The sequence below is a fragment of the Littorina saxatilis genome, linkage group LG5 (genome assembly GCF_037325665.1).
Source record: "Littorina saxatilis isolate snail1 linkage group LG5, US_GU_Lsax_2.0, whole genome shotgun sequence".
In the NCBI taxonomy this organism is placed as follows: domain Eukaryota; kingdom Metazoa; phylum Mollusca; class Gastropoda; order Littorinimorpha; family Littorinidae; genus Littorina; species Littorina saxatilis.
Genome location: NC_090249.1, coordinates 42,873,716 through 42,898,715, shown reverse-complemented (window position 1 = coordinate 42,898,715; position 25,000 = coordinate 42,873,716). Strand labels below are relative to the sequence as shown.

At 41.5% G+C, this 25,000-nt stretch overlaps 1 long non-coding RNA gene across 1 annotated transcript; it reads left to right on the top strand.

Annotated features, from left to right (window-relative positions):
• Window positions 1-11,083: 11,083 nt before the first annotated feature.
• LOC138967194 (uncharacterized) lies at window positions 11,084-23,760 on the top strand. The gene is made up of 4 exons (XR_011455866.1): window positions 11,084-11,640; window positions 13,399-13,535; window positions 15,517-15,627; window positions 19,626-23,760. It is a non-coding gene; the product is annotated as an uncharacterized lncRNA (long non-coding RNA).
• Window positions 23,761-25,000: the final 1,240 nt, after the last annotated feature.

Here is a 25,000-nt window from a genome sequence, read left to right as displayed (position 1 = left end):
GTGGGTGTGTGTGCATCCCGTCGCGATATAACCTTGAACGGTTGAAACCGACGTTAAACACCAAATAAAGAAAGTGTGTGTGTGTGTATGTGTGTGTGTGTGTGTGTGTGTGTGTGTATGCATGTGTGTGTGTGTGTGAGTGTGTGTGTGAGTGTGTGTGTGTGTGTGTGTGTGTGTGTGTGTGTGTGTGTGTGTGTGTGTGTAGAGAGGCAGCCATTGCTCGTTATTACCGCAGAACTCGCTCTTTTATTCATATCAAAGACTCTTCTGATCTAGGTACATTTCCCCTACAGCAAATTTCTCGTTATAATCCCGGATTCGCTCTTTCAGTTGTATCACGCACCGTTCTGAACTAGGTTCATTTCCCCTAAATCACGTCGACAATAATTTTTATCACCGCATAACTCGCTCTTGCATTGTTATCACGCACCGTTCTGAACTTGGTACATTTCTCCGTATAACCCACGCACGCAAATACATTTTGCGCTGGAGATGGAACATTTCAGAACTCGTTCTCTTCTACCACGCACTGTTATGTTCCGAACCAGGTACATTTGGCCGTATATTCCATGCACGAGATATATATTTTGTGCTGAAAGGAAAGAAACAAAACAATTTGTGCTGAAGAAACTCGTTCTTTTACATCACGCACTCTTCCGAACTAGGCACATTTCCTCTATAACCAAACAACACACGCAAAATACATTTTTCGTTGGAGGAGGAAAATATTTGGTTTCTTGTCCTCATGGATTTGGATGCTTTTTTGACACAAAAAATCACTTGATCTGTCAATATGACTTTTTGGCCGGTGACATTTTCTCCTATCCAAAATCTATTGATTTGCTATCTTGCAAAACACAAATCGTGAGTATCTCACGTAAAACAACACAGAGGTCCATGAAACGTTAGTTAATCAAAATAATGAGGGCGTGGATGATAGAAGAGAAATAGAAAATAAACCGAGAGGCAACTATGACAGGAAAAAAGTTTTCCCGCGAGTGTGCGCTGGAATCTGAAAGGTAATGGCCTGTCCGGGGGAAAAAAATGCTTGTATCTATTTTCCTTTTCTCTCTGTGTCTCTTTCTTTCTCTGTGTGTGTGTGTGTGTGTGTGTGTGTGTGTGTGTGTGTGTGTGTGTGTGTGTGTGTGTGTGTGACTGTCTGTCTGTCTGTCTGTCTTTCTCTCTCACGCACACACACACACACACACACACACACACACACACACACACACACACACACACACACACACACACACACACACACACACACACACACATTGCAAATAGAAGGGATGATGATTTGGGGAGGGACCGGATAAGGTGGGTGAGTAAGAGGGATGGGGCTCCAGGAGCGGAATCGCCAAGAGCATGACACGCAAAGAGAGCGAGATATAGCAGGCGTGTGTGTGTGTGTGTATGTGTGTGTGTGTGTGTGTGTGTGTGTGTGTGTGTGTGTTTGCTTATGGAAGAGATGAGGATTAGGGGGGGGGGGGTTTACACTGGATTAGGGGGGGGGGTACACTTTGTAGCTGGATAGCCAAAAGCATGACACGCAAAAGAGAGCGATATATTGCCGGTACGGGGGGGGGGGGGGGGGTGGGGTGGGTTAGGGGTGGGGAGGTGCTTAGTGAAGGGATGAGGATTAGTGGGGGGGGGGGGAGGGGGAGTGCACTAAGGTAGCTGGATCGCCAAAAGCATGACACGAAAAAAATAGCAAGACATAGCGGGAGCTGGGGGGGGGGGGGCATAGGGGGTAAGGGGTAGGGGTGAGAGCATTAAGGTAGCCAAATCGCCAAAAGCATGACACACAAAAGAGAACAAGACATAGCAGGGGCTGGGGGGGGGGGGGGGAGGAAGGCATTGGGTGGAAGGGGGTAAGGGTGAGAGCATTAAGGTAACTCAATCGCTAAAAGCATGACACACCAAAAGACAGCCAGGGGAAGTAAGGTAGGGATGGAAGTGGGTGGGGTGGGGGTGGTGATGGTGGTGGTGGTGGTGGGAGGGGGGGGGTATAGCAGATAAAATGGGTACCGGAGATTATAATTAGTAGAGAGAAGGGGGTATAGGGGGGACTGGGAGGAAAAGCCGAGGGAGGGGCAACAATCAGGATCAATACTGCGGTGGGACTGACGTCTCTGTCTGGATCTGGAGCCCCAAAGAATGGCCCGAAGCCACAAGAAGTGTGACAAAGGTAAACTTTACTCAGAGCCAGTCGCTGTCACAGTCAGATCTCAATGGTAACACGAAAGACGTTCATTCCCTTGAGGCTAGCATCTGGTGAAAAGGAAAAATGGATAGAATGAGATGAGGGGGAAAGAAATGCTGACAGTGAAGTGCCTGATCAATGTATTCAGCCGGCAGCCACCATCACCAACTTCGGCAAAAAGAATATGGAAAGTTTTTTTTCCTCAAGCATAACAGGAAAGATGCCACAAAAATCGTTTCAGATTTCATAGATTTCAATCCGTCTCACCCCCCCCCCCCCCACCCCTTCCACACACACACAGACCGTTTGTTAGTTTAAACGTGAAACACGCTGTTTTTATAAATGTTTGACGTTTAAACGCTTCATGCGCATGGCCGTTTCCCTGTGAGGTTAGGGGGACCTTGGTTTGTGCATCATACACCAATCTCAATTTACATAATCATACAGCGGGCACTCAAACGGAGTATCCAACGCACGGTCTTCCAAGGGATAAACTTCATTCCCAATCAAGTCAGGGATTCAGTTTTCATTATATTTTGTTTGCCCCAAACCAGTCAAGTCTCTGCGGGAAAATATGAACCTACTCGAAAAGTGCAATACAATCAAGTAACGAGTTTTGAATGCAGGCCTTGTCGTTTTTGTGATTACCGGCTTCGTCCCATGGGAAAAATCTATCGTATTATTGAGGGTGCAGTGCAGAGTAGTGCGGGCGGATAGTGGACTCAGTTCTCTGCTCTTAATTGCACTCATTGAATTAATGCACTCCAGGGATTCCGCTTAGATGATTCTGGAATTAAGCATTTTTGTTCGACAGTATGTTCAAGAAGTAGTAACACATTAAAGTGTAGTTGATGGAAAGTTTTTTGATGGAAAGTTTTTTGATTCTCGAATTTTGATTCTCGATTTTTAATTCTCGATTTTTAATTCTCCATTTTTCATTCTCCATTTTTGATTCTCCATTTTTCATTCTCCATTTTTGATTCTCCATTTTGGAATGCGTAGAATTTCATTTAATTTGATTGGTACCTATAATACGTGCTTGCCTTTTCTTATGTGTGTCTGTTCGCTTGTCCATCTGCAAGAATGTAATTTAAGCCAATAATATGTTCATGAAGTTGAAACACATGAAAGTTTAATTGATGGAAAGTTTGTTTAATTCTTGATTATTGATTATCGAATTTGGAATGTTTAGGCTTTCATTAAATTGTGTGTGATAACTATACTTGCCTGCCTTTCCTTAGGCCAAAAAAAAAAAATTGTCTGTTTAGGGTAACCCGACCGACCCTATCGATTTGGCGCCGACCCAAAAACTTTTTTTTGATTTCAAAAATAAAAAAGAAAAAAAAAGAGGTAAAAATGCTAAAAAGAGACATTTGGCGTTTCTTTCTCTCCCTTTCTCTCTGTTTTATTTATACGTTAGTTTTGAAACATGTATTCATCAAATATAAGAAGTGAATGTTCAGCCAACATAGCATTTAAAAAAAAATAAAAAAAATAAAAATAAAAAAAACTACCTACCTACCGACCCTACTTTTTTTGGTCATGTTACCCTAAACAGACAATTTTTTTTTTTGGCCTTATGTATGTCTGTTCACCTGTCTATCTGCAATAATGTTTTGTAATCCAATATTTTGTAAACTACTATCACCTGGGGAATCTGCAGCGACAAGGATAATAGGATAATAGTTCAAACATATAGTAATGAATGGAAGAAAAGAATAAACGAATGAGCGAGTGAATCAATGGAATGGATGAATACTTAAATGAATATATGAATGAATGAACGAATACATTAATATAAATTAATGTGTATTTATTTATCTACATTTACAACCAAATTCATGATCAATTATTGGATGAAAAAGTAACCCTATACGCAAACCTAAGGCATATTTGATTTGTCGAGATGGCCATTTGAATTAATGAAGAAAAGGACGCGTTTCTTTATCTAAATGTTACTTCAAGTTGATTATCAAAATTTTACAGACATTACACATAATCGATGAGACGAGATGGCAATTTTAAACTTTCTGGTTAATGATTTTTTTTAACACAGCTTGTAAGAAAGTTAAACCGAAATAATGATTATCTTTCAGTGTATAAACATTTGATTGTTTTCGTTTCACAGGCGCGATGTTGATGTGTAATATAATCAAGCAACGTAATCACATTTCAGCCCCGGAACAAGCACTTTATTCTAGAGCTTTCACAAGTGCTTTTCATATCGACATATAATTATCCACTGCATGCTTCCTCTGACTTGTACCCGGATGTAAGATTGGTTACGTCTGTTTCTTGCGTCATTAGCACGTTTATGATCGCGAAACCCGAGCTTCCACATCATTGTGCAACCATTAGATGCGATATTGACTATTACCTGAGGGTTGTGTTAAGTACACTGTCTTGTTCTTATGTATCGTACAAACTTGCCGTTGTAGCCGAAAAAGTATTGCGGTTCCATAGATTTTTCTCATTGGTCTTACGATTACAAAAAACAGACACACATTTGCACGCATAAAGGACATATATATATATACGTACAGAGAGAGAGAGAGAGAGAGAGAGAGAGAGAGAGAGAGAGAGAGAGAGAGAGAGAGAGACAGACAGACAGACAGACAGACAGAGACAGAGACAGAGAGAGACAGACAGAGCGACAGACAGACAGACAGACATACACTGACATACACAGACACACAGACACACACACACAAACACACACACACACACACACACACACACACACACACACACACACACACACAAACACACACGCGCGTGCACCTTTTTCGGAGACAGTACAAACATTTTTCTTTCACATTCTTCCTTTTCTCTTTGACAAATCCATAACCCTACCTTGAAAGGAGTTCCGGCCTGTTCTTTGCGCAAATAAAACGCATTATTAAATTCCTGCTTTAAACGCCTCTAAAATCAATACATTAAATATTTGTCTTTCAAATGGGATACATTTTTCAATACTTTCTCGGTCTGCTTCCCAAATGAGGAAAGTTCAACTGAATTTTATTTTTTCAATAATGCACGGAGGCTCGCTTTGACATTATCAGACACAATCATTCTGCTTCACACTGGTAGCAGGAATCGAAATAAGAGTTTTTTTGTTTGTTACGCCTACAAAAGTTAATGCTCAACATTATTGTTAAAAACAGAAATCATTATATATACAGTCTTTAAAATTGAAACCGCGCAGTATCCTATTTGCATAATTATAACACAGCTGTTTAGAGTCAAACCCTCGCTTTAGATTATTAGATTATTATAGAAACTGGGAATGAGAGCTTAGAAGCGTGTGTGTGTGGGTGATGAGTGGGTACACGGGTAAGAAGGGTAGTGGCAAGGGTGGCTCTGTTCCAAGTGACTATGATGTGAACGATCTCAATGCGTTTTACAAACGGTTTGACAGGCATGATTTCAGCCAGACCAGGACTGAACTGACCGATCGACTCGTGAACACTCCTATGAATGAGCAGGGCGAAATCATGTCTGTGACTGAGGAAGATGTTGTGAAACAGCTCAAGAAGTCTAATGCTAAGAAGGCAGCAGGCCCGGATGGTATTACACCAAAAGTCCTAAATTTTTGTGCTGAGCAGCTTTGCTCAATTCTCACTGTGATTTTCAACATGTCTCTGTCACAGTCAAAAATCCCATCCCTTTGGAAAACATCTTGCATCGTCCCAGTTCCAAAGAAAACCCCGGTCAAAGTGATGAACGACCTGCGACCTGTAGCATTGACTTCTGCTGTCATGAAGGTTCTTGAGCGACTAGTATTAGTGAAGCTTCAGGTGCTTACCGCGGAGTTTATGGATCCGTGGCAGTTTGCCTATAGAAAGGGTAGAAGTGTTGAGGATGCCGTTTTACATGTGTTGCACAGTATCTATTCTCATCTGGATAAACCTGGAGCATGTGTTAGACTGATGTTTTTTGACTTTTCTAGCGCGTTCAATACGATACAGCCTCACCTTCTTGCTGAAAAGCTACTGAAGATGAAAATTAGCGTTCCAACTGTATTGTGGGTCACAGACTATCTGACCAACCGACCCCAGTTTGTTAGGGCTGGTATAGTACCATCTAATGGCCCGATCACAAACACCGGTGCTCCGCAGACCGTGCTATCTAGTGTACTGAATACCAACACAGGAGCTCCGCAGGGAACAGTATTGTCACCTTTTCTGTTCTCCCTGTATACTGCTGACTGCAGGAGTTCTCACGGGTCGTGCTTCATCGACAAATTTGCTGACGATACTGGACTTACAGGACAGATTACTGACGACAATGACACACACTACAGACAAGAAGTTAGCAGCTTTGTGGACTGGTGCGACGAGAATTACCTGGACTTGAACACAGGAAAAACTAAAGAAATGATTTTTGACACTAGAAGAAAAAAGGTAGCACACAAGCCTATCGTGATAGCTGGTGTTGAAGTCGAACAGGTTGAAAGCTATCGCTACCTAGGTGTAGTGATCGACAACAAGCTGTCTTGGCATGCCAACACTGACCAAATCTTGAAGAAAGCGCACACGCGCATGTACTGTCTAAGGAAGCTTAGATCGTTCTCTGTTCGTAATGACATCCTGCAGATGTTCTATCTGTCCACTGTTGGTAGCGTGTTGACATATGCATGTGTGTGCTGGGGGGGGGGGGGGGTAACCTTAGTAAACAGGATAGTGACAGGCTAGAAAAGCTAGTCAAGAAGGCTGGATCTGTTGTAGGCAGGAAACAAGAGACCATTGAATCAGTTTGCCAGAGACGACTGACTGACCGACTGACCTCAATTTTGGCTGACGAGACACACCCACTGAAACCTGAATTTGACTCTCGACGCATTGACAGGAGTGGTAGACTGAGGGCTATGGTTGCTAGAACGTCACGTTTCCGCAATTCTTTTGTTCCCAGAGCTATCCATGCTTTCAACCAATCACATGTTAGAGGCCTCTATCATGTTTCTCTGTCATAATTATTACTGTACTCTGTTGCTGGGTTATCTGTAATGTATGTATTTTTAGTAACTGTATTACCGTAGTTCAAATGTGCGGTGTTCTAGTCGACATGTGGTGCTTTGTATACCTTGTGTGTGCGTGGATGTGGAGGTGGACTCTTGGACGTCTTTTTGTTATTGGAATTATGGTTTTTGTTAAATTGTATTGCTGTTGCTGTTGCTGTTGTTGTTGTGTGAGTGAGTTGTGTGTTGGCAGACTTGACTTGACGGATGACTGTTTGCGTTAGTGAGACTGTGATCATACTCATAATAATCATACTCACTTATTTTCTTATGATATTTTTTTTATTTTTTATTTTTTATTATGCATTCTTATTCTTTTGATTGGAAATGAGTATTGTTACAACATAATTTCCATATGGATTAATAAATTTGAGTTGAGTTGAGTTGAGTTGAGTTGAGTTGAGTTGAGTTGAGTTGAGTTGAGTTGAGTTGAGTTGAGTTGAGTTGAGTTGAGTTGAGTGTGTGTCTGTGTGCCATACGGTTATTTTTTTCTGTCGCAATTAGTGCGTCACAGACAATTTCAGATCTATACGTAACCACTGGATGTAGGTCAAGCTAATTGTTGCTGATGCCAAGGAAACCAAGTACAGCAACAACATTAACTTTACATTAAAGGCACAGTACGCCTCCCGTAAACCATCACATATACTGTCAGGCTTTTACACACAGTACAAACACCCTTCCATTTGAACGCTCACCGAACGGGAACATCCTAGGTGCCCTACGTGAAGAGCGAGCAATTTTCAAAGAAATAATTTTAAGGATTGTCTCCTCTCAAACTCGGACCGTGGTGCGTTTGGGCGCTAGACCTAACTTTTAAAATCTAAATAATAAATTGACAGCTTGTTACACAAACATTCTTAAATCATAAAAGAATTCTTTTTTCATCAAGACAAGATCAGTACAATTCGGAGTTTTGAAAGTTTAAAAAAGAAAAGCCCGGAAGCAGGGTCACGCAAGGTCGTGGTTCTCGTAGCAGACGACGGTTTATGCCTATCGCCAGTTCCTCTGAACAGTCAAAAACCATCGCTAGAGTTCTTGTGAATCACAGCCATTTGTTTCGTATAGATTCAGAGGTACATAATAACGTGCTATTGCAGATAAGCTTACAGCGAGTCGCATTCAAATTACAAACTGACGACTACATTGTGAAAAAAGGAAACTGGATCACAAGGGTTAACGATGGCTCAGGGGTAAGATAAACCGCACAAAAATGAATTCTTTGAAAATTGCTCGCTCTTTACGGAGGGCACCTAGGATGTTCTCAAGCGGTGAGTGTTTAAATGAAAGGGTGGGTGTTTGTACTGTGTGTAAAAGCCTGACAGTATCTGTGATGGTTTACGGGAGGCTTACTGTGCCTTTAAACGATAATGTGTCCCAAAAAAAGAAAAAAAATTGCGAATTTAAAAAAACGGTGAAATGCTGACGTGTGTGTGTGTGTGTGTGTGTGTGTGTGTGTGTGTGTGTGTGTGTGTGTGTGTGTGTGCTTGTGTGTGTGTATGTATGTATGTGTGTGTGTGTATGTGTGTGTGCATGTGTGTGTGTGTGTGTGTGTGTGTGTGTGGTTGTGAGTATGTATGTGTGTTTGTGCGTAGTATACGTGAATGCATGTGTGAGTGTGTGCGGACGTGCGTGCGTGCGTGAATGCATGCGTGCTTGCATGCGTGTGTTTTCGCGCTCACACACCCAATATTTAGTTAAACAATCTGTAATATTTGCTTTGCTGAGTGGGACTGCTGTTTAAAAACCTGAAGAAATGTAAACTTCAATTAACCCCTAAGCAGAACCAAGTATGCGTCTCTCTTGTTTATTTGTTTTCTTAAAAATAGAATGAAATAAATAATCTACATTTGCTGTATAAAAACAACAGACAAGATGAGACTTTCGACGATCAATCTTAGTCGGCGGGAAGATTGCAACAAGATGCACACGCACAAAACGAGAAATCCTAAATACCAAGAGGTTATATTCAAATATCTTCCGATTTAAGGTTATTTGTTTTCTGATTTATAACCATTTAGGTTTCAGAAATTGCAGAAACATTATTCCTGTTTTGCGCTTTGCGTCACAAATATCGACATAAGCTATTTAGGTCATTTGTCTTTTTCTGTCATAATGGATGCGTCATAGAAAATTTTTCAATATACTTGTATGTAGGCCAAGCTAATTTTCCATCAAAATAAAAGTTAAGAGTGATAAGTTCAACAAGGACATTCACAGAAATAAACGCGATAAATTGAAACCATTTTGTTTAGTAGGCAGGAAAAAGTAGGGGATGTTTGTGTGTGTGTGTGTGTGTGTGTGTGTGTGTGTGTGTGTGTGTGTGTGTGTGTGTGTGTGTGTGTGTGTGTGTGTGTGTGTGTTAGTTGTTTTTTTTTTAAATTGTTTTTGCTGCATAACAACAAAATAGGTGTATATCTATCAAGCACCTATAACAAAAATCGTCACAGTGTCAATAATGCTATTACTTGCTCCATCTTTCGAGGGATGATGTAGAGCTCTCTTCTTTCAATTGCCCCCGCCCCCTCTCCCAAGATTGTAATGACCAGAAAACTTCTGTGACAGGAAGTGGTTTGGTTTCAGCCAGAGTGATCTTTTCTTGATGCCCTCGGACACGACTTTTTTTTTTAACCGGAATCAGACATGCATCACGTGATTAGCATTTCCGCGCAGGGCTGTCAGACTGGCTTTCACTGTAATTACATTTGAGTTTGAGCTTTCAGACACCGGATATTACTGAGGTGGGCTTTGCGCATGTTCACTGGCATATATTTGTGCGTCGTAATTACTGATACGTTTCATCGTAATTTCTTTCTGATGGTATTTCAGTGATCGTCTGAGCTGTGGTAAGCATTGTGATTATAACGGCAGTGCCAGACGTCTTGATAACTGCAGGATAGTACTACAGGGTATAAGGGATGTCGTTATTTCATGTACTGAGATACATTGCAAGAAACTGTTATATTTGAAATAAGCCTACATATACAGGTCTGAAAGTGGCGAGTATTTTCTACTCGCCAAATGCGAGTAAAGTTGCTGAATCAAATGGCTGGTTTGGCGAGTAAAAATTAGAATAAATGCTCTCTGGCTAGTAAATGATGAGAAGTACAAGCCAAAGGCCAGTGCCCCATTTCGTGGACTTTTAGCGCTGATATACAGAATAAGGGGCACGTAACACGGTATGTTTTCCGATGGTACAGGCCGGTCACCTTCAAGTAGTAAGAGATAAAACAGTACTATCATTAAATACATAATATATGTAAGGGGTAAGGGTAAATGTTCCCGAGTATTATGACCGAAAGTACACTTTTATTTATGTATTCATTTTCTTTTACAATGAATAGTTTGTTGACAGCTTTGTCTCCAGAAATGTTGTATTCTTAGGTAGACAAATCAGAAACAGAAACACTGCTCCAAAATCTAGAATAAAAAACCCCAAGAAATGTGAGTTTATAAAACGTCTAACTGAAAACGCGACAACACGAACCATTCATGGGAGCTCGATCTATCGATCTTTGAAGTGACTTTGCTTCCTGCCAAGAAGCAACAATCGAAGCGAAGTGATCGTCCTTTCGTTATTAATTTGTCTCTTGTGTATCTTGGTCGTCCACTTAAAAAAAAAAAAACAGCAGCGCAAGGTCATGGAGAATGTGTCGCTTTGTCTATAACTAAACGTTCCATAAACATACCTTTGTTATGTATTTTTTTATTTTTTTGTTTGAATTTGTTGGTGCAAAGTGTAAACATTAATTAAGTAAGAGCATTCCTTTCGGTATTTTAAACCTCCGGCGACTCGTACACATGACCAGGGACTAATTGGGAAAAGGTTTAGAAGCATATATATATATATATATATATATATATATATACTTTTAAAATGTCTTGGATCTGGGGACATCTGTAAGTGTGAGAGCGTGGATCTGGGAACATTCTGTGGTTATGGGAACATTAGCATGTTCTCATATCCAAGGTAACCTCAAAATGTAATTTTCGTGTTCAGCTTGACCATTGAGGGGTTTTAACTCGTGTTCCCAAAAGCATTTGAGTTCTGACTTGGTTGTCCCCCTTCCCTTGCTACAGATCTCTGCATCGTCAAACAATCTCTTCTGAGCTTTTAGCATTCTTGTGCTTACGACACTAAAAAAAAAAAAAAAATTATCTCTCTCTCTCTTTTTTTTTTTAACATTGCTGTGTAAAATAAAACTGTAAAATAACTATTTTACAGGTTTATTTCACAAGTTTATCTTATATTTTCTGAACATTTGGAAATAATTGCTTTACCTCAGTGAAATATTTATTATTGTTTAGAGCGTAAGCGATAAGCGATCCGGGCCTTTTCAAGAAATCTGAACAATGAACATGGTCGCTGCATGGGATTTTTTTCCCTTTCGTACAATCAGGCACACCACTCGTACAGGTAAGCCTTAGATTTTATGTAGCGCACTTTATAAGAACAGTGTTATATCTATTTATTTGAGTTAGGCATTGAAGATTTGAGAGGGCTTCTTCGCATCGAAGGAGTCTCTTCTGAGTGGGAATTCCGCTGTGAATTGATAGTTCTGGTCAATGGCTGTCTAATCGGCCCTCGAAGGCAATCACTGAAGTGAAGTGCACCGGGAGTGACTATTGCAACGACTGTCGTGTCCAGCGTTGTGTTTGTCAATGAGGTTCTTGAAAGCATTTGTACTGGGAGCCCGTTTAATGTTAGTTGTTAGTTTGTTCCAGTCATTTGTAACTCTATAGCTGAAAGCAAATTTTCTTGTATTGTTATTATCATGTCTTTGTTTTTGTATTTTGTCAGTACTGTTACGTGTTACAACAATGTTAGTCTGCGGTGATTTAAAAAAGAAATCTTTGTTAGTGTCATCAATGTCGTTAAATATTATATACGCTTGTATTAGGTCCCCTCTCTTTCTTCTTGCCTTTAGTGTAGGCAAAGTCAAGTATCTTAGTCTCTCTTCATATGTGTAGTCTTTTATTTCGTAAATCAGTTTAGTAGCTCTTCTTTGGACTCTTGCGATTGATGTTGATTGGCGTACTAGTCTCGGAAACCAGGCAGGATTGCCGTATTCTAGATGAGGTCGTACTAGTGTACACTCCACTCTCTGTTCCAGGAGGCTGTTCTCTGAAAATCCACCAGTACCTAGGAATGGCAGTGACACTGTACTCTAGGACCAACACAGCTAGTGTTTCAAATGTTACCTTTTTGTTTCAGGAGTCCTTGAATATTCTAGTCATTTTTCCCCATTTATTTTAAGTTCATATCATATTTGACAAATAGGTGGCGTGATCTAACCATGTTTACCTGGTTGATTCTGACGGTTGGCAGTTTAAGTTTCTGGCAATTGCCAAAGTTGAACGTTTATTGTCATTAAATGGCAAAATTAATTTGAAGTCACGTTATAACTTATTGTGGAAAATCAGCTCCCTCTCTCTCTCTTTCCCCTCCCACACTCACACACAAACACACACACATGCGTGTGTGCTGACACAAATTTGTGATTTACTTTAAAATTAACAAGGGTGCCGCGGTCAATTGTAGACGGTAAGACCTATTACTTTTTTAAAGCCAGGACATTTGGACCTATTGATTTCTTACGGTCAGGTCCAAATGACCTATTGTCCTCTAACGCTGGCAGCAACACTGATGTAGATGAAATATTCATGAGGACGTCCCTCTGCAATATTATCCCAGCTATCTAAATAGACTGGAAGAACAAAAAGTGATTGCATGGAGACCTGATCAGAAATAGAGGGTTATAACTGACATTTATCTGCAATTAAATTGCTTTAAACTGACGGTTGCCAAATTGGGTTGTGAGTGAAGCGTAGCTCTGGCTTGTCACTCACTTCCACTACACATAAATGCGCGCAAGGATTTAGTTCTTCAAACATTTCTGCTTTCTGTAGCTATGCAGGGTTTGTGGATGTGGAACGTGGGAATATTACAGTTTGGAAGGTGAGGATTCTGATAGACTCGATGCAAATTGTCCGAACTATAGCTATGGCGTGCCCCTTTAATAGCTCATAATGATTAGCCAAATATGGAAAGGCAAAACTAGATTCAAGTAGCTGAAAATTGAAACACGAATGGCGGCTTGATTGAAACTTTACGAAATGGAAATCCTGTGTTTTCCAACACATGAATGTACAAATCAGTGTTTTGGGTCTACAGAACACGACAAATCCCGTCCAAGTCCACTTCAACACAACTTCACAAGCCCATGTCTTCAGAACTTCGCAATTCCATGTGTATACGAGACCACGAAAGTCACACATTGGCTGGATTCATGTCCTGACGACATATCTGTGGTAAGTTTAAAGGCTGTCTCCATGGTAAAAAAAAATACTGAAATAACCATTTGTTTCTCTTTCTTCTTTCAATTTAATGACTTATGCGCTAGAGTTCGTATTCAATATGTTCCAGTGAAGATAATGACTCACTTTTCTAACCCGTATTCTCAAAAGCTCGGGAGAAAACGAAAGAAAATAATGTCCCTCTCCGGAAGTGACGTGTGGCTGGTGGCTTGATTCGGCCTTCCGCCATTTTGACAGAGATGGGAGAGTGAACCACAGCTTCGCGTAACAATCTGAACACGCATGCCGCATCAAGTTGTCAATAGACAACCACTGATGTTGATAAAGTAAGAGATCTGTCTTACATAATTGAGTTTCGGCGCTGTTTGGTTGCAAAGAAATGTGCGCAGTCTATATCACAAGTAGGTTTGGAAAGTGCATTTTCCGATGATATCGACGCAGCTAAGTATCAGGATCAGGAATATTGCGTCGCGGAACCTTTCAGATTATGACGCAATGTTGGCAAGAGAGCGCCTCGCCTAGCCCTACTTAAAACGATTTAAAACCTATCATTTTGGAATTTGTTCTCTTCCATAAAAAGTCTGAAGTCCATTGCTACTAAATTAAATAGCCTCTGGACTTATTTGAAAAATACACCCTTTCCTAATAGTTTTCTTAGTGCTGGCAATCAATAGTACTAGTAATGAGAGGGATGCACGACTCGTACCCTTTGATGACAGTGAGGGGCGACATTTGTATTGTTGTAGGCTATAATACAAATGTCGCCCCTCACTGTCATTAGGGCTAAATGTCACTTTTGTTAACTCCTTCATGATACGAACCCACCTTACTGTCACGGGACGCAGGGGTGGCCACATTTTTGTCAATTCAGCTTTCCCCGGGTATGTAACATGTCATTTTTAACTTACCCGCACAAAAATCAGGTTACCCACAATCTGAATGCAAAAACTCGTCCCCACCCCTACACACAGTCATGGAGTTGCGCTCACGCACACTCCACTGTCGAAATCTAACCAAGGAAATTCGTCCTTCCATTCTGGCAAAAACCTTCTGACACGTTTTGATCTGTCGCAGTGTCGATTCTAGACCGCGCATTCCCGCAAATATGAAAGAAATCCCGCAAAAATAAAATTTGGATGCGCGCCTTTTCACGCAAAGAAATACCAATTCCCGCATTTTCAAACATCTTGTGCATGCGCGATATAATAAATATAATTTCGTCAAACAGCCCAGCGTTGCAGATCGTAAGCGCTTGCAATCTTTTTGAGACAAGTGAGGCCCTGACAAGGATGTTTACATTTACCTATGTTTTCAAAAGTTACATTTTCCCTAAACATCCTTATCAGGGCCTCACTTGTCTCAAAAAGATTCACTTTTTCTCCCACAAGTCTTTGCTTCCCTTTGTGGTCACTTCCTGTTTTACATTCAAAATGGCCACCACGATAAGTGAAAGCGTGGATTTTTTCAAGAATGGAGACCCATGTGCAAATCAGCTTGACGACAAGTTGCCAAGTGAGGCAAAACATCCAAATAAATGGTCTTGGAAGTGGATGAAGGAGTTAGATTCTCAAAAAAGATAATGGAGTTTATGATTAAGAAGTTTCTGTTGTGCATGCAACGATGAAATTACATACACCTGACTTCACTCTTCAGGCAAGAAAGCCATCAGGAACCATACGTTGGTTCTCTCTCTCTCTCTCTCTCTCTCTCTCTCTCTCTCTCTCTCTCTCTCTCTCTCTCTCTCTCTCTCTCTCTCTCTCTCTTTGAAGTCTCTCTCTCTCTCTTTGAAGTCTCTCTCTCTCTCTCTCTCTCTCTCTCTCTTTGAAGTCGTGGGGGCAATGACGGCCTCCGGGATGCCACAGATTCCATCCTCCCCCAGCCTAGAGACTGGGACTTTTTGTTCTTATTTACGATAGAGTGACATAAATCAATAATTAGCAAAGATTCTATAATTTTAAACTAATCTTTGTTTCAGTTGGTCATGGTGATTTGGGCAATGACAACACCGGCATCGTGGGTGATTTGGGCAGCGATGACCCCTCCGTCAAGGATTGCGACGTGACGAGCACACATGCAGAACCGCTTGGTATGTTTATACCGCCACCATCATAAGTGACGGTTTCTGAGACTTCCACTACTCGTGCAGAACTTCTGATTGGAGAAACTCGAGGTCAAAGCTTGTTCCCAAATGTTCTTATTATTATTTCACATTGCTCAACATCCAGTTAGCAACACAGGCTAGATGTTAAGCAACGTGAAATAATAATAACACATTTTGGGACAAACTTTGACCTGTAGTTTCTCCAATCAGAAGCTTCTGCACGAGTAATGGAAGTCGCAGAAACCGCCACAATATTATTTAAATTTTATTTATATATAGATGCTACATGTCGGGTTCATCTACGGGGCTAGTGACAGACCGCCAATGATGTTTTTTGTTGTTTTTTAGTTGGCAGCATGGGGATATCTTGAGAAGGCTCTCCGTAGTCGGCTAGACGTTAAGCAATGCTAATAATAATAATAATAGCACTTGAGCAAAGAGCTAAAACATTTCGAGGTACGGTAGAGTGTTTGACATAAATAATAATAATAATACGAATATTTATAACGCGCACATATCTCCCCAACAGGCGACTCAAGGCGCACATACACTCATTCACACACACGGAGACTTAAAGTCACCAACACACACACACCAGCAACCATTAAAATATGTACAGTTATTCAAGGTGGGATGGACAATGATAATGGACAACAGGAGGGGGGAACATGTACACAGGGAGATAGTGATCAAGGGGGAGGTCGTAGAGAAGGTAGAGCAGTATAGGTATTTGGGGGTGATTATAGACAATAAGTTGACATGGAAACCAAACTCTGATGCCCTTGTGAAGAAACTCCACTCTCGCCTGTACTTTTTGAGAAAACTCAGGTCTTTTAACATCTGCAGACAAGAAATCCTTCAGATGTTTTACACTTCAACGTGCAATAGTGTGTTGTACTTTGGCTCCGTGTGTTGGGGTGGCAACATCAACAAGCAAGACAGGGATAGATTAGATAAATTCATCAGGAAAGCAAGTGGGGTGGTTGGGAGGAAGCAGGACAATTTCACATCAACACATGAACGACGACTGACTGACAAGGTACAGAAGATTTTGGCTGACGACTCGCACCCACTCAGACCGGAATTTGACAGTAGACGGACAGACAGGAGCAACAGATTCAGACAACCAACCGCAAGATCCACACGCTACAGAAATTCGTTCATTCCATCTGCAATTCACATCTTCAATTCTCAGGTGGGGCGGTAGATGCTGGTGTTGTCGCTCTGATGCACGGGGTCAGTGTTCTGTATTGTTTCAGTATTGTTGATTTTGTTTTGCATGATTATATACTCTTATTCTACTCTCTTAGACAATATGTGATAACCGGCAAGGTGCTGACTTTCTTTTGTGCATTGTTGATGGTGAATGCATGTTAATTTATTTTTAATATACTTTCTTATGTGATAACCAATGTGCTATATTTTCTCAGGACAAAGAACAAATGTTTATTTTGAATGTTTTATGTATGTTATTATTACGGACACAAACGCTCAGCAATGTAATTTCTCTTTTAGAGATTAATAAAGTTATTGTATTGTATTGTATTGTATTGGGGTGGGCAGTGTAGAATGCATGGATTATGTGGAAAAAAGGAATGTCTTGAGTGCAGATTTGAATGATTCGAGGGACTGTTGTTGACGGAGGGGGAGAGGTAGTGTGTTCCATTGGCTAGGTGCTTGGAAAGAAAATGAGCGTTGACCTGCTGTTTTGAGTTTGGTGTGGGGGATGTTGAGCTTGAGGGAGTCGGCAGATGATCTGAGTGCTCGTGAAGGGACATAGAGAGAGAGAGAGTCGGAGAGATAGGCAGGGGCGAGACCATGGAGGCATTTGTAGGTGAGAGTGTTGATTTTGTATGTGATACGGGCAGGAACGGGCAACCAGTGGAGCTGATTTAGGAGGGGGGTGATATGATCTCCCTTTTTCTTTCGTAAGGCAAGACGGGCAGAGCTATTTTGAATGCGTTGGAGACGAGAGATAGAAGAAGAGGGAAGACCCGCCAAGAGAGAGTTACAATAGTCAAGACGTGAGAGAATGGTGGACGTGACCAGTTTGGCGGTAGCATCTGTGGTGAGGTACTTGCGGATAGTGGCGATGCGGCGGAGTTGGAAGTAGCAGGTGCGAGAGACAGAAGAGATGTGTTGTTTCATGGAAAGGGTGTTGTCTAGAGTGACTCCGAGGTTTTTGACAGCAGAAGACAGAGGGACAGAAGAGTCAGAGAGTTGAAGAGAGTCGGAAGTGGCTTTGGAGAGTTTGGATGTAGTGCCTACTAGGATAGCTTCAGTTTTGTTGCTATTGAGCTGAAGTTTGATTTCTGTCATCCAATTCTGCACGTCAGTGATAGTGTCAGAGATAGAGGAAAGAAGAGATTCAGACTGGTCAGGGGAAGAGCTGTTGTGAAGTTGAGAGTCGTCGGCAAAAGAGTGGTGGAGAACGTTGTGTCGGTCAAGGATGTGGTCAAGAGGTTGAGTGTAGAGAGTAATTAGTACAGGCCCAAGGACTGAGCCCTGAGGGACTCCGCACTCAAGCCTGATGGGGTCAGAGTTCAGTTTGTCAATCGAAACAGTCTGGTAGCGGTCGGTGAAATAAGAAGAGAACCAAGAAAGAGCTGTGCTATGGATACCAAAGGTGTACTGAAGGCGTTGAAGGAGGATGTTGTGGTCGACTGTGTCAAAGGCCGCTGATAGATCAAGTAGAGCGACGGCAGAGATTTCAGCTTGGTCAGTGGCAAGGAGGAGATCAGTAGTGATTTTGAGAAGGGCAGTTTCGGTGGAGTGGTGAGGACGATAGGCAGATTGAAGCGGAGAGAGAAGATTGTTGCAAAGAAGGTGAGAGTTGAGTTGTTTTAGGACGACTCTTTCAAGGAGTTTGGAGATGAAGGAAAGGTTTGAGACAGGGCGGTAGTTGCTGAGAGTGTTTGGGTCGAGCGATGGTTTCTTCAGTAGATGTTTGACAATAGCAGTCTTAAAGGAGTTGGGGACAGTGCCTGTTTGCAGAGAAGTGTTGATGATTTTGAGAATAGAAGGGAGGAGTTCAGGAAGACAGTCAGAGTAGAGTTGTGTGGGAAGAGGGTCAAGGTCACAGGTTTTCAAGGTCATTTCTTTGAGGACTTTCTCCAGGTCAGTGAGAGTGAGAGGCTGAAAGTGTGTGAAGGGAGTGCCTGTAAATGCAGGAGAAGTTTCAGAGTTTTGGTGTGGGATTTTGTCTAGTTTGTCACGGATGGTTTGGATCTTGTTATGGAAGTAATCAGAGAAAGCTTGCGACAGTTTGGAGGGGTCGATGTTGTTGGGCAAGGGAGAAGCAGAAGAGCAGCCAACAAGGTCATTCACTGTGGAGAAGAGTGTTTTGGCAGAGGTTGTTTCACAGATTTTGGTGCTGTAGTGCGATTGTTTGGCGTCTGCGATGAGTGTCTGAGCATGTTCCATTTGCTTGTTGTAAATCTGTCTGTCAACTACCAGCTTTGAGGTTCGCAACTTCCTCTCTGCTCGGCGACGCAACTGTTTTGTATACTTAACTTCAGCTGTGATCGAGGGTGCAGAAGGCCAATCTACGATGAGTTTGGTTTTTGCGGGTGCATGTTCGTCAAGAAGTGTGCTGAGAGTGGAGTCGTAATGACGTACAGGGTCTGAGGATACCGGAGGATCAAGCAGTCGGCGGGCTGCTTCTGCGCGAAATGTGTCAGTGTTAACTTCTTTGAGGTTACGGCGGACTACGCGCTTTTTCTGTTTGGATGGTTTGGCCATCTTAAGAGAGAACAAAACTGCAGAATGATCGGATCTGAGGTAGTCATTCAGCAGGATGTCGTACACCAGGTCAGTGGACTCGTGGGTGACAATCCAGTCAATGATGTGTGTTTTGCGTGTGGGAGCGTCTACATGCTGTTTGAGGTCGTGACAGTCAAGAAGGTCCATCGTCTGTCTTGTGTCGGTGTTATAAATCAACAATAAGCAAAGATTCTATAATTTTAAACTAATCTTTGTTTCAGTTGGTCATGGTGATTTGGGCAATGACAACACCGGCATCGTGGGTGATTTGGGCAATGACGACACTGGCATCGTGGGTGATTTGGGCAATGAAGACACTGGCATCGTGGGTGATTTGGGCAATGACGACACTGGCATCGTGGGTGATTTGGGCAATGACGACACCGGCATCGTGGGTGATTTGGGCAATTCGTGGCTGATTTGGGCAATGACGACACCGGCATCGTGGCTGATTTGGGCAATGACGACACCGGCATCGTGGGTGATTTGGGCAATGACAACACCGGCATCGTGGGTGATTTGGGGAGCGATGACTCCTCCGTCAAGGATTGCGACTACACATGTCGCACACATGCAGAACCGCTTGGTATGTTTATACCGCCACCATCATATGTGACGGTTTCTGCGACTTCCATTACTCGTGCAGAATCTTCTGATTGGAGAAATTCGAGTTCAAAGTTTGTTTAAAAAAAATATGTTATTTTACATTGCTCAACGTCAAGTTAGCAACATTTTGGTACATACTTTGACCTCTAGTTTCTCCAATCAGACGCTTCTGCGCGAGTAATGGAAGTCGCAGAAACCGCCACAATATTATTTAAATTTTATTTATATATAGATGCTACATGTCGGGTTCTAGTGGACATACTCTTATAATATCTAAATACTTTTGCTACTACTAATAACATGCATTGTTTATTACCTAATTAAAGGCTCCCGCAGTGGGGCACTGCGGTTAAGAAATTAAAGGCCCCTCCTGTTTTTGGAACCGCAGGAGCTTTCTAGTTTGCTGTTAGGTAGATTTTTGGTTCCTCTTTCCTGTCATGCTCTCTTTTTCTTCATGAATTCTTTTCTTTTTTCTGCCTTAATCTTGCTCATTCACCTGTATTTTTTCCAAAAATCTCTTCTCTTGCCGCTTGTCTCGCGATTCATGTATAGTTTAATCTGTTAGTGTTCTGATGTAAGTCCAGCAGTAGATAGGTTAAGCCTATTTTAACATACTGGAAACTGGTAATCTTCCAGTAGGTATTAATTTAGTTTTACTAAAGCCTGCTGGGACACAAGTAATGGGTTAGTGCATTTGTAAACAGGAATCGCTTGACAAGTGGCCCCCTTCATCCCCCCCTTCCTCGTCCTGATATGGCTCTGCGTAGTCGGCTGGACGTTAAGCAAAAAATAAACAAACAAAAAAAAATAATTAAAGGCAGAGGTCGACAAAGCTCATGAAGACAAGCGTAAATTCAAGCTGGTCTCATGCTGAAATACAAACTTTAATAAATGGTTTTGGGCATCTCCTTCAAAAAGGCATGTATCCGTCAGGGAAGATAATTCAAGCCGCAATTAACCAAAATACTTGTCTCAACAATAGAACATGTATGAATGTGCGAGCAAAGCTTCAGCACTAAATGAAGACACGGTTTTAAGATGGACTAGCTGAAGTTGTGGGCAAAGACAGCATGTTGTTGCTTTTTGGCGAAAGCTTACTGAAGAAATATGGACCAGCTAGAAAAAATGACATAGCACAGAGATTGAGACAACTTGCTGGCCTGTTGGTGCAATATGTAGAGCAAACCTATTCATTACATCTTACCATATAACAGTGGCACAGGCACGGTTGGCCTAGTGGTAAGGCGTCCGCCCCGTGATCGGGAGGTCGTGGGTTCGAACCCCGGCCAGGTCATACCTAAGACTTTAAAATTGGCAATCTAGTGGCTGCTCCGCCTGGCGTCAGGCATTATGGGGTTAGTGCTAGGACTGGTTGGTCCGGTGTCAGAAGAATGTGACTGGGTGAGACATGAAGCCTGTGCTGCGACTTCTGTCTTGTGTGCTGCGACTTCTGTCTTGTGTGTGGCGCACGTTATATGTCAAACCAGCACCGCCCTGATATGGCCCTTCGTGGTCGGCTGGGCGTTAAGCAAAAAAAAACCACAATATAACAGGGGCTCATTTTGAAATTGAGGTTGTCAAGAGGAATGTAATCGGACATTTTTCAAACTAATCGCACCATCGATGCAAACTGCACGCACTCGCACAAATAAATGAAATCTACACACAGCAACACCGACAGCTTTAAATGATTTTAATGTCATTAAAACGGTTTAAACCCAAATAAAATTGAATGAAATCTCACAGATAAATTTACAATGACTATCTGTCTTGCTTGAAGAAAAGAAAAAAACGAAAAGGGAGTGGAACACGGCAACACACATTCTGAGTCACTCCAGGAGCTTCAACAGAAACACAGGTGACGATCGCGGAATGTTGATGTTGAGAACGTCTGACGCATGCAGTATGCGTGCAGTAGCTATTTTCCGCGAAACCCTGCGGAACCCCGGGGGTACCCCGCGAAACCCCGCTTCGGCTTCCGTAATAAGAAAACATTTTGTACCGGTGTCTTAGAGTTTAATAGCTGACAAGGAAATTGAGTAACAAAATAGCGATAAGTCCGACCCCGAAATGAGACCCTGATGTAATACTATTATTTGCTGGGCTATACAAGTTATGTAGGTATGCATGCATGACCCTGGGTCTTGCTGTATGACTGGGAATTGCAGATATGTTCTTCAAAAGATTATGCCGTGTCTGAAGCATCAATATAAACGCTTATAGCTCACAGCTGAAAAGAACACTTCCTTACTAGTACGAAACCAAATGACAAACTATCAATTTGAATACAACACAGCTTCATAAGAACTGCTCAAACAAGGACCAATAAAAGAGAAAACTGAAGACCGTGGCCTTAATCTTACAAGTTTGAAGTTAAAACAAGTTTTGCAAACAATACATGTGAAAGAATGTTGTTATGCCTGAATATTAAAAAAAATTAGTTAGTGTTCCCAGAAACTTGAAATTTGGCATTGTTGTTTATATGTCGACCTAGTACCCAAATATATATAGACATTCTGGAAAACGTTATTTGTTTAGGAATATGGGGAACGTGGATATGGGGACCTTATTAATATTATGTTTTCACATATATATTTAAATCCTAAACAAATAACGTTTTCCAGAATGTCTATATATATTTGGGTACTAGGTCGACATATAAACCACAGTGCGAAATTTCAACTTTCTGGATGTTCTATGTACCATTGTTAAATATCTAGTTATAAGTTCTTTTTTAGTTATACTTTTAAAACGACAAGACATGAACATGTATGTCCTTTTTTTTAATTTTTTTTTTTATTGTTGTTATGTTTGTTTGTTTGTGTGTGTGTTGATCGATTTAATTTTTTTTTAAAGTTAGTGTTCCCAGAAACTTGTATTATATATATAATAAAAGTTTCTGGGAACACTAACTAATTTTTTTAATATTCAGGCATAACAACATTCTGTCACATGTATTGCTTGCAAAACTTGTTTTAACTTCAAACTTGTAAGATTAAGGCCACGGTCTTCAGTTTTCTCTTTTATTGGTCCTTGTTTGAGCAGTTCTTATGAAGCTAACTCTGACACCAGCCGGTTATTTGGGAACTCGTTTTCAACTGCTTGCAGAAAGTTGAAATTTGTCATTGTGGTTTATATGTCGACTTAGTACCCAAATATAAAAAGACATTCTGGAAAATGTTATTTGTAGGATTTAAATATATATATATATGAAAACATAATAAGGTCCCCATATCCACGTTCCCAAAAAGCTTGTCTGAATATAATAATATATATAATAAATGTTTCTGGGAACACTAACTTTTTTTTTAATATTCAGGCATAACAACATTCTTTCACATGTTTTGTTTGCAAAACTTGTTTTAACTTCAAACCTGTAAGATTAAGGCCACGGTCTTCAGTTTTCTCTTTTATTGGTCCTTGTTTGAGCAGTTCTTATGAAGCTGTTTTGTATTCAAATTGATAGTTTGTCATTTGGTTTCGTACTAGTAAGGAAGTGTTCTTTTCAGCTGTGAGCTATAAGCGTTTATATTGATGCTTCAGACACGGCATAATCTTTTGAAGAACATATCTGCAATTCCCAGTCATACAGCAAGACAAAAATTGGCTCTTTGCAGTCTGCTGGGCTATACGCGATATGTTATGTATGTATGCATGGCCCTGGGTCTTGCTGTACGACCCTGGGTCTTGCTGTACGACCCTGGGTCTTGCTGTACGGCCCTGGGTCTTGCTGTACGACCCTGGGTCTTGCTGTACGGCCCTGGGTCTTGCTGTACGACCCTGGGTCTTGCTGTACGGCCCTGGGTCTTGCTGTACGGCCCTGGGTCTTGCTGTACGGCCCTGGGTCTTGCTGTACGACCCTGGGTCTTGCTGTACGACCCTGGGTCTTGCTGTACGGCCCTGGGTCTTGCTGTACGGCCCTGGGTCTTGCTGTACGACCCTGGGTCTTGCTGTACGACCCTGGATCTTGCTGTACGACCCTGGGTCTTGCTGTATGACCATGGGTTTTCATGTCACGTACGACATACAAATCACGATGTTCAAAGTTTTGACGAATTGAGTGTGACTACGATTCGTAAAACTTGAAATAGGAAGGTGTTATTGCTGTGTTTGATTGGTCGATCTTTGTTTAATGACAAAACAATTAATAATGCCAAGATTTTTAATGTGTACATAGTTCCTTTTCAGCTTGTGATTTATAACTCGTTGTGACAAGTTAAAGTTTGTGTAAGCCCTTAATAGACTCTTTGCAGTCCGCTGGGCTATACGCATTATGTATGTATGCATGACTCTGGGGATTGCTGTATGACCCTGGATCTTGCTGTATGACCCTCAATCTTGCTGTATGTCCCTCGGTCTTGCTGTATGACCCTCGGTCTTGATCAACAATGATCTGCATTTTTACTCAATATTTTCCACGAAGTACTGGGATCCTTGTATTTCTATCTACTCTGCTTTAATCTTGCTAAGACAATTATGTTGAGACGTCATAAATCAGTACTGGTATATTCTCGGAATTGCGGTCTGGTACCCTGTGATATCGGTTTGAAAAGTAGGGAAGGAGGCGATGTGAAGTGCCTTTAGTCGCTGCTGTCACAGTGGGGAGATTGCTAATTGGAGAAATGATTGCATGCAGAAAACGTGGTGATTATGATCCCACGTGACATTTTTACCGCCTTTCATTGTGTAAAAATAGCTTAAACGACAAAACAATTAATAATGCCAAGATTTTAATGTGTACATAGTTCCTTTTCAACTTGTGATTTATAACTTGTTGTGACAAGTTAAAGTTTGTGTGGGCCCTTAATAGGCTCTTTGCGGTCTGCTGTAGGACCCTGTGTCTTGCTGTATGACCCTGTGTCTTGCTGTAGGACCCTGTGTCTTTCTGTAGGACCCTGTGTCTTGCTGTATGACCCTGTGTCTTGCTGTATGACCCTGTGTCTTGCTGTATGACACTGTGTCTTGCTGTATGACCCTGTGTTTTGCTGTA